The sequence below is a fragment of the Apteryx rowi genome, unplaced genomic scaffold (assembly GCF_003343035.1).
Source record: "Apteryx rowi isolate R43461 unplaced genomic scaffold, aptRow1 scaffold_358, whole genome shotgun sequence".
NCBI lineage: Eukaryota > Metazoa > Chordata > Aves > Apterygiformes > Apterygidae > Apteryx > Apteryx rowi.
Genome location: NW_020450063.1, coordinates 876900 through 887400, shown reverse-complemented (window position 1 = coordinate 887400; position 10501 = coordinate 876900).

Genomic DNA, 10501 nt, shown 5'->3' with positions numbered 1-10501 from the left:
GAAGAAATAATGAAAAAGGAGGCATTTTATTCTCCCTTGACTTAGATATGGCTTTCAGGTCTCTGTTGGTCTAGTCTCAGGAACAGAAGTGGATGAGTGTAAGTAGAAAATGCCACCTTCACTGAATCCCCTGCATCATCTCTGTTCTTGAAAAATAATTAAAAGCAGAAATAGAAGAGAGTGCCTGAGATGGGAATTGTCATCTATTGAGCACATGGCCATTAGATTAGCTGTACAGTCCTGCACAATTTTGTACAGTTCATAAAAATCTATTTCATTCACATGATTTCATCTGGAGGGAACAGAACGAAGCAGAGCTTAGAGAGATGTGAATCATTACTGCTCTCTGTTTCTTAAATTGTCATCCCATCAGGTGTAATGCAAGCTTAAAAATGCAATATTCTTTTTTTACTGGTATATCAATACATTAAACTGTTCTTGATGAGAAACATTGCTGGATCAATAAGACATTTTTTCCACATCTTCCTGCTGGTCCCTTGAGCCTCCAATTTCCATCCCAGCTATTAATTGAGTCAAATGACAACAGATATTACAAAAAAGATTTCCAACTCCAAATCCTTTTCTTAGTTCCACACCGAAGCCTTTCTAGCCCTCCAGCTGTTATTCAGATGCTCAGGTTGAGGGTTTTTTTGCTTTATTTCTTTTGGACATTATCATACTGACCTTCATCTTTTTTTTTTATTATTATTATTATTATTTTACCACCTGTAAAGCAACCATTACAACAATAGAGACTTTTAAGGACCAAATCCTAAGTCTGTAATTGAAGGCATCAGAAGTATTTTTCTTTAGTAGCTTTAGCATAGGTTTCCAATGATGTGAGACCTCCTAGGATTTGCCTTTATCTTATTATTAGATATCAATGTAGTGATGTACATCAATGTGACTGTCTATCACTTGAAAGTTCATCTTTTGAATCTCCTTGTCAGTTAGGCTTTAGGCTGACATACCCAGGATCTCTGGTTCCTACACATCACTGATTCCACCTACCTGCCTTCCAGGCTTCCTAGCCCTGGACATGTTGACTAGTTTCTTTGGTCCTGCCGATGAGCCCAGCTTCCAGACTAACTCCCTCTAAAGGGTGTAAACATACTTTAACACTAGTTTTTAAAGAACATATTAAATGCAAAAACAAAAAACGGAAGACTTGGCAATTATTACTGGTAAGGAAGGAAATTTGCCTTTTCAAGTTTACAGGTTATTACTGTCAAGGGATTATATATGAGATGCTATGACAGGGACATGGTTTCCTCTTGCAGCTACCAGGCAGAGTGATACAGAGGAATGCCCACTTACTGCAAAAACCACTCAGATCATTTGTTTCTGAGTATTACAAACAGCTACATTTAAATCTAGCATGACTCATGTGTACTACATATGTTTGCCAACACTATATCTGTTCTGTGTATTGACATGGAATGAATAAAACATGATTAGAAAAAACAGCAAAAATCAGATGGCTCAGTTTTTGTGGAAGTGAGTTAAAGAAAAATAAATGCAGAAGCAGTTCTGGAATGAGAGAAGATAGTGGTATTACAGCACAGCAGCATCACAGCTCACTGTGGCATGGTATATGGTCAAGGCATGCGTGGGCAGATGGTTTAGGAGAAAGTAGGCAGCAAAAAGAGCAGAAACTTGAACACAGACAGTTCAACAGAGAACTGCAATCAGTCAGAAAGGATCTGGAAGCAGGACTGTGTGACAGCACACTTTAGCACAGATCAGTCTGAGATAGAAAGGCTGCCAGCATGTGCTGAGTTTAGGAGGAAAGACTTCAGTTTTTATGACAAAAATAGGCTATGTTTGTTTATCCATGTAACTCACAAAACCCTTCCCTTGCACTAATTATCTTAACATAGTGGTTACTAAGGAGGAAGGGCAAGAAGGGCAGATCAAGGGTAGTATGGCTGCAGTCACTGCCAAGACTGTCAGATTTAAGTGATTCATTGAGTAAGACTTGTGTGTGAACACAACAAATGGACACTTGCCCTCTGTACTGGTCTCCTCTGCTCAGGCTAATATGGTTGAGTCAGTGCTAAACCTCTAAGAAATGAAGTGCTCAAATGCAGGAACAACATTCACTTCCACAGCTCTGAAAGCAGAGAAGGGAGTACTATCTGGTCTACAGCCTTTGAAGGGCACTTCACAGGTACCAAACACTGCGGGCAGGGGAGGCTGCAAGCCACTCCGGGTCCCTTGGTGAGGTGAGAGTATCATTTTGTTTGCGAGCCCGTGTGTCAGTCCTTCTCTTGCGGTCTTCTGACAGGGAGAAGTAGCTTTAGATTACAGCTGCAAAAACCTGAATGCTTCTAGCTATCCAACAGATGCACTGGTTCGGCATGTTATATTGTCAATTTTCTCAGTAATTTTGATGTTTTCATATAAACCCATTCTACAAGAACTCTGTGATGACATTTTCATCTCTCTTCAGTAATAAAGAAAAAAGACCTCACAGTCTTTTTCTGTGGTATAAATGTGACAACACTTGAGCAGAATCCTGTAAAAATGAAAGAAATGCAAAAATAGATCAAGGTGCCCCATCATTTTAAATCAGTGCTAGGACTTGTGTTTTTTTCAACACTTAGGTTTGGCAGTATTATTGAACTATATGTTTTATTCCTCATGATGCAGAACTGAAAGAGACAACCAGCCCTAAATTCTGATAAAGTGAACACAATAGTATGACTTCTTTAAATGACTTCTGATTCACTTTGTTAAGTTTGGGAGTATTTTCCTGATATTCAAAGACAGAAATACATTAAAATTATTTTCAAATTTGAATTTTAGCAGTAAAAATATTTAGAAATTATTATTATTATAATCCCAATGGCAATAATTACAAATCCAGAAAAATTTGCTTAGAGGAAACTTATAGGTAAATTTAGAATGAGTAACATAAAGGAAAGCTTATCAGCTTAAAAACACATTCAAAAATACCCTAATTTTAGCAAGTATAACACTATTAGAGGTTTGATTTCACTTTCCTATTTTTAACTGCTCTTAGTTCACAAAGTAGAAAATTCAGTTCCTCTCAAATTCTACATGCTGTTAGTTTGGAGATGATATGCTGAGTTCTTTGTCTTTAACAAGGAGGCCGATTTCTTGACTGAAGTGCAAAATGGAATTCAACTTTAACTATAAATCTGGTGCTTCCATAACTGAGAAGCTCTAAAAGATCTCACTATAAACTTGAAGGCAGTACAAAAGAGTCTTCTGAAAGAATCATTCTGTACTTTGTGCTCTCTCTTAGTAATATGCCATACTTTCTTCTCTGCATCTTCATTTTGCACTTTTTTCTTTTTTTTGACTGTAGGCTTGCTTTTTTTTTCCTTTTTTTTTTTTCCTTTGTCTCTAGGCTTAGCCTTTCCATGCTTCTCCTTAACTTCAGGTCTTTTCTTTTACTTCTCTTTGATTTTACTCTTTGTGACTTTTCCCCTTAACTATCCATATTTTCTAGGGGTCCTCTGAGGGCATAATTCAAAATTTCACGATTAGAATGACTAGACTGACCTTCTATATCATTTAAGTTCATCATAAACTTTATCAATAGTAAGTTTTTACTACAGATTTAGGCATATAAATAGTAATATAACTCCAGGATTTGTGAAAAAATAAACTCATTTCAGTAAGAACAATAAAAACAATCTATACATTAACCAAGGAAACTGACATTTAAACACAGGATTAGTCTAATACCCTGGCTAAGGATAATACTGCTAAATCTGGACATTCAAATGTTTGAAACTGCATTCTTGAAGATTATGAAATCAACGTAAAAATCATTAGATTAAAAAAAAAAAAGAGTTTGGTCTCTTTTAATCTGCCACTATGTTACCTTATTGAGCAACAAGGAGGTTCAGTAATTACTGGTTCAAGAAGTGAAAGCTGACATTTTCATGAAATTATCCAACTCCAGGATCTGGGAACAGGAGCAAAAATACCAGAGAATATCAGCAAGCTATGAAAATATTACAAGACTGTGTTACATTTAATTTTTTTGTGACCGACAGTCTAATTCTTGTATGTGACATATGCTCCCGTGTAGTAAAAATAGTCTGAAAGAGCCCAGCTCAAGTGCTGGAGCAGTGGATGAATGTTAACATGGCACTCTTCTCAGGCTGATATTTGCTACCTCTCATGACTGTACATGCCCTGGTTATCTGTGTTGTTCAGCTCTGACTGTGCTGTATCAGGCAGATATACCCCCAAAATGTTAACTCATGAGTGACTGCTATCACATTTAGAACTTCCAAACTGGGCTGTAAAATAGGTGAGTATGTATTTCTTTGTGAAGTTTTCAGTGCTGTTCTTCCTGCTAGTGCTGGTTGATCTAAAAATAGCATTAGGAGAGCTTGTCTCAGTATTTTGGCACTTCTGTTCCACGTGGAACCAAGGAGTACAGCAGTCTGAAAAATAATTATTATATGACAAATGTGAAGTGTTTTGTTTAGATTTTAGATGAATGGAACTTTGGGTCATTTATCTACAGCTGTTTTTTTGTCTCCATTTATAACTTCCTTTTCACTGTTATAAGGAAACAGTACAGACCTCTGTAACAAGTTTGTTTCCCATTTTCCATTCTAAAGGATTCACTGAAACGTTTTCATGTGACAGGCAGTAGCTTTTTCTTTCTTTGCGGTATGACTTTGACTACCTTCAGTACAGAGAACCCCTTTGTCCTAAGAAATTGTGCCCAGCTTTAACTGAGTTGAAAAATTTTGGAGATGACCATTTTCCTCATTTGTGATTTTCCGTGAAAATGCTTTTATCCTGCCAGAATATTGAACCAGTGATGGAGATCAAGGCTAGGTTAAGGATATTGCCAAAGTGTAAGCACCAGATATTTCTCTGAGGACACACAAGCTCAGCTATGCACCAGCTGTCTGAAGCAGGTGGATTAGGAGAAAGACTGGGTAGTCTTCTCCAGGTCTTATACATAGTCCCCGTGTATTGTTCATTTTCCTTCAACTTATAGAGAGCCACGGTTGGAAGAAAGAATCTCATGGGACACTTTTCTCTACCCTTAAAATCCTTTTGCAGTTCTGAGGCAACACCTTGGGCAAGAATTTCTGACAAGGGTAAGAGAAACTACTAGGTCTCTATAATAAACATTATTACTTAGGTTGAAATTCAGTTAGGAAATGCCAGGTTTGGCTGTGCTAACCTAACCCTGAGTTATTGTGTAGGCATATTCTCATGTGGTCTTTCCTTTCATGATCATGTAGTCTTTGTTTCAGAGGATCCCAGTTTTATTAGAGTACCTGTTGGAAACCCTGAGACTGGATCTGTCCCTAATGAGTCTTGTCCCACACTGGCCTGCAATGTGTCTGGCTCTGTGAATGTTTGCAGTGTAAGCTGTAGCTCATCTCTAGAGTCCCCTTGTTTTCTTCACCTTCCAGCAGTAGAGTGCTCCAGGCAGCTAAGTGTCCTGCATAGCTTTGCTTCTGGCCACAGCAGGCCTTCCTCGTTCACCCAGACTGATTCTCTGAATCATGCTAATTCACACTCTATACCACTGAATTTCAGGCTGATCCTGCTGCTAGGATATGTTGTCCAGGCAACGAAACTCAGATTTGCTGAGAACTGGCTGGGTTTTGGTAACGTCTTCTCTATGCCAAATGGGTCGGCATCATTACGGCTTGCTGTGAACTACACACACACTCTGTGAGACCAGACTTTTCCATGAAGATGGCGTCTTAATGTGCCCAACCAATGGCACTTGGATACAAAGCCAAATGGCCTTTTTCATGCTCATATTTTGCCTTGTGTATCTGGCTCAGTCAGTGCTCCATTGGACAGTCCTTTCCACCTTCTGCATTTCCTGTTGAACTTCCCTTTCCACTTTATTCTCTTTACAGACAAAACATTCAGACACATCATCTCATACACTGAAAACAGTCTGGCAGGTCTTTTCTTTCCCTTTCACTCAAGCCACTGCAAGAAGATACTCTGCTGCAGAGCAGAGCAGAGTCCTAAACCTCAACTATCTTCTGATTTACGGGAGTAGATTATAGGAACTTCTTGACAGAGATGGTAGAAATCTCTGCCCAAACTCTAGCACAATTTCCTCCTTACTTGTCTGTTTTCTTCTCACTTTTTCCACTGGACTAATTGCCTACAGGCCCAACTTATCCTGAACTCATCTTTTTCTCTGCATGCTCTGCTTTTGCTGTTCAGGGAAGCAGCATTCCCAGTCTGTATGTACATCCTGTCTCCCCTGAATTCAAGATCCTTTTCACTTCACAACATCTTCTGTGCTTCATAGGCTGTCACTGAACTGATGACCCATGAACATGGTTTCTGCTTGCTGCGATAAGCTGGCCTCAGACTAAGTAAGGATGGGGAAGTTGCAAAAGTCAAGGGTTCATAAAAGAGACAAGTCACAGCAGACAGATTCATCAGAGCATGTATTTTTTTTAACATTTGTTAAACAGTAGAAATTCCTGGCTCAGAATGAAAACAGGGAGAAATTATCTATAACTCACAGCAAAGTTTAATTTCTGAAGTTTTCTGAAGTTGGCTTTATGCTGATGTGATTTCTGTATTTGAGGGTTTGCATAGGAACATACACAGTATGGCCTATGTCTGAGATTGGACTCAGTGTGAGAAGGTAGGCATAGACCCTATAGTCTCTGCCAGGACTCACAGGAGCCCTGATGAAAGTACAAAATGATTTGGCTCAGGCAAACTGCTGCAGTTGCAGTTGTCCTACCTTGTAGCTATTTCTGAGTTCTACCTCTATCTGAATTTCCTGTCCAGGAAACAATGTTATTCGCTGTGAATCCAGGCTTGAGATGTGCGTGGACAGCTGATAAGATGAGGCTTGCACACAGGTGAAGACACATTGTAAGGTTGATTTAGGGCAACGATGATTTTTTTTATCAGAAGTTTAATAACACTTCTTAAAAATATTGTGTAATGAAATAAAAACTGATGAACAAACAGGAAACTAATCACAGTTATATTTCATTTCCATTTATGTCAGTATCAGCTTTGAAGACTCAACACTGAATCAAACCTTTTCTGCTATTTGATAAACAGATTTGCTCTGTTTTCTGCAAGGATCTTGTCTATGGGTTTGTTTTTGTTTGATTTCTTTCTTCCTGTGCTGTGCCTTATCTGTATATGTGAAATAACAGGTAGCACAGCAAAATATTCAGGTAAATGCTTCTCTTAAAGAGAATTTTGCTCTGTCTGACATAAATAATGTTTGATGTGGCCCTTAAGTTAAAGTTAGTACTGCTTTTGTTGCTCTTATTTTAAGTATAAAGTTATTTTTAGAAGGTGATTCATACAGGAAGATTTAATGTTTCTTTATCTCACAGGACATGGACAAAAAGTGTTCTGTAGTGAAGAGTCCAATTGTTTCTGCTCTGACTGCTTGCAAGTGCTTATCAGTTATGCAGTACTGCATACCATGGAGCATTTATCCACTTTAAAAACAAGAACACCACCACCAAAAAATTTGAGCTATATCAAGTATGTCAAAATAATGGTCTTATTTCAGCACTATAGGTTATCCTTATGCTTTATGAGGGATTTCCTAGTTGATAAGGAAACTATCCTTGGAGAATTCAGCAGCAATTACTTGTGTCATAAGTAAGCTTGCCTCTTCTTCTACATACTAAATATTCTGATTCCTTTCCATGCTAGTGACAGTGACGCAAAGCAACAGAAACTTTTGTGTTCTCAATATCTTGTTTTCTCAATGTCATTAGGTTAACCAGCTGGACCTTGGAATTGCACAGGGGACATGGGGACTAGTTGTTTGGCTGGGCTCACCCCACTTCCATTTCTTTTCTCTCGGGAGAGCAAATTATCCACATTCAGCTGTTGCCAGAGAGGGAAATGCTGCTTAAAGACCAAATGATGCTGCTCTAAAGATACTTTAATTCATTTTGTGACTTATATTCCGAGAATGGAAGAGCTTATTTGCATGGGGTATTTTGAAGAACATCAACCATGCAATGTGACTAACTGATTAAAATAATTTTTTGGTCATTCTGTGGGGAATGATAGGTAGGCTTATGCTCGTGGTATACCTTTTAGGTGAACTTGAGGCAGTATCATATGCGGAAAGTAGATGTATATTAGAAAAGAATTATGTGTGAAAGAAGCAACAGCAGAGAGGTCTACAGCTGATCTTTTCGGACCATCTCTGGGAAATGCAAAGCTGAGTGCTTTGACTGATTACAGTGTGAAATTTCCATATAGGGGTCCATAGAATCTAATATACCAGTATTAGATTCTGGTACATTAGAATCAAATCTGCTCTCAACATGCTCTTTAGAAAAACTGCAGTATTAACTTCTGTGGGGATACTTCAGAATTATCAAAGTGTAAGTTTATGCAGAATTAGGCCCACAGGATTTACTACATTAGGTAAGCAACCTGTCTCTGGGACTATCTCTGGCTCAAGTGCAACTTTAGTTTATTTAATGCATAATGATTCCCTTTTAATTACTTTGTACACAACACCAGCTTATTTCTTTTTCTGATTCCTTTCCAGGAAATAATCAAAGGGAGAAATTCATGAAGGACTGGTCAATGCTAAAGTCACTTCTAGTTAATTTACTCAATTCATATTAATTCACTGGTGCTAAGCCCACCGGCAAAACTTCTGTTTCTTTTTTCAACATTTGGGAAGTCTCATGAGAATGATAATAAAGACATGAGCTATACTAGTTGCATGGTCAGTCATACAGCAGCCACAGACAATATCAAGTTGCCTTCACTGTGAGACTTTAAACAGGTTGATCCTTCCTATTACTGTCTCTATATACAGCTCCTGATTTCAATTATATTCACTCATCACTGACCCCTGTAGGAGGAAATCTGCAATGAGCTCAATCTGTGGGGCAGCCAATCACATCAGGAACATTTCTTGTAAACAGTGTTGTGAGTTGAGGGATTTGATCGGAAAAAAAAAAAAAGTATCTAGGTTAAAAGACAATTTTTAGAAAGAAGAAGCCTCTTTAGCTTCCAAGAATTATTCAATGAAATCATCAACTAAATCAGAAAAAAAAAAATCCTTTTTTTAGTAAAATGCAGTTCACAGATTTAATTTACTTCCAAATACATAATAGAGAAGAAGATTTGTGGTAACTTTTTAAATGGGAACTAAGGGAAATTGGAAATAGGAAATAGAAAGAAATATACAAGCTGAAAATAAAAATGAAAGGAGAGACAATACTGAAAGGGTTTTAGGAAGATGGCTTGCAATTGAGGTGAAAAGACTGAAAGAATAAGACAAAAAGGTAGACCAAATCCTGTGCAATCCTTAATTCAGACTTTGCAGTCAGACTTTCTGGAATAAACTTGTGCTAGAATCAACAGATGTAATCAGCTGCTCAGGCTGGTCTGGCCAACCTGGAACGTCATACTTTTTTGAGGGAGAGTGTGCAGAAACTTAGTCACCCGTGAAAAAAAAATGCCTTATCCTACTTCTCTGCTCAGAGCACTGGCCTTTCATCACTCCAATTCAAAAGCAAAAGTATTTTCAATTCATGAAATTTTTGCAGCTCAACTATTCTATTTTCAGCCTAATCAACCTATCTGGTTGAAAGAAAGGGTGGCATACACAAAATTACGCACCACAGATTACCTTTTTCTTTCCTTTCTTTATTATCTTGTCTGAAGACTGTAACTTAGGAATACATTACTGTTGCTTTATTTCCAAATTTTTATTTATCTTACCTAGTTGGACGCAAAACATATCTTTGTCCATTACTTGACTCTATTATGTGGTTTGCCTGCTGGGTAAGATGCTATTATCAATGAACTCCTCTAATAATTTTTGTTACCTGCTAATTATCCTCTTACACTTCTGTCAAGATCACTAGCAATAACCATCATTACAGTGAAATCTTGACACTAGATTTTGCCCTCACCTGGACTTGTGGATTTCTTCCTGAAATCAGCAGGAATTGCACTGTGCATTTGGGAGCAGTGCTCCGTGCTCAGTGCCTATGTTGGGGTCAGGGCTACTTTTTTCCATTTCCATTCAGGTCATACCCTTCAAATCACTGGAGCTTCCTAACTAAAAAAGAAAACAAGTTTATCTGTGAAAAAATAATGAGGAACAAGGATCATGGCTGCCTTAGCTCTGCATCTTCTTTGCAATGCACTATTACAGAGAAAATCAGATATCTCATTTTCTCTGCAGATTTGTTATACCTCTGTCTTCAAACTGTGCCTCTCTTGAAAACTTTTTGGAGAGGGATTATGTGCTACTTGATGTTTGTGCAATGTCTAGTAGCATGTGGTTTATCTGTGATTATTCCTTAGGGTTAATCCCATAATAAATATAATGGATAATAGAAATTACCTGCAATAAGGCCAGTCAGCAGCACTGGATCTGAACTCTGAGTGTCTGCAAAGTTCAAAAGTATTTGAAGGACTGGATTTGGTGCGGTGCTCAATTCGATTAACTAAAGCTATTATCAACTCCTAAGAAGGCAGCTAACCAAACAAAGCAAAT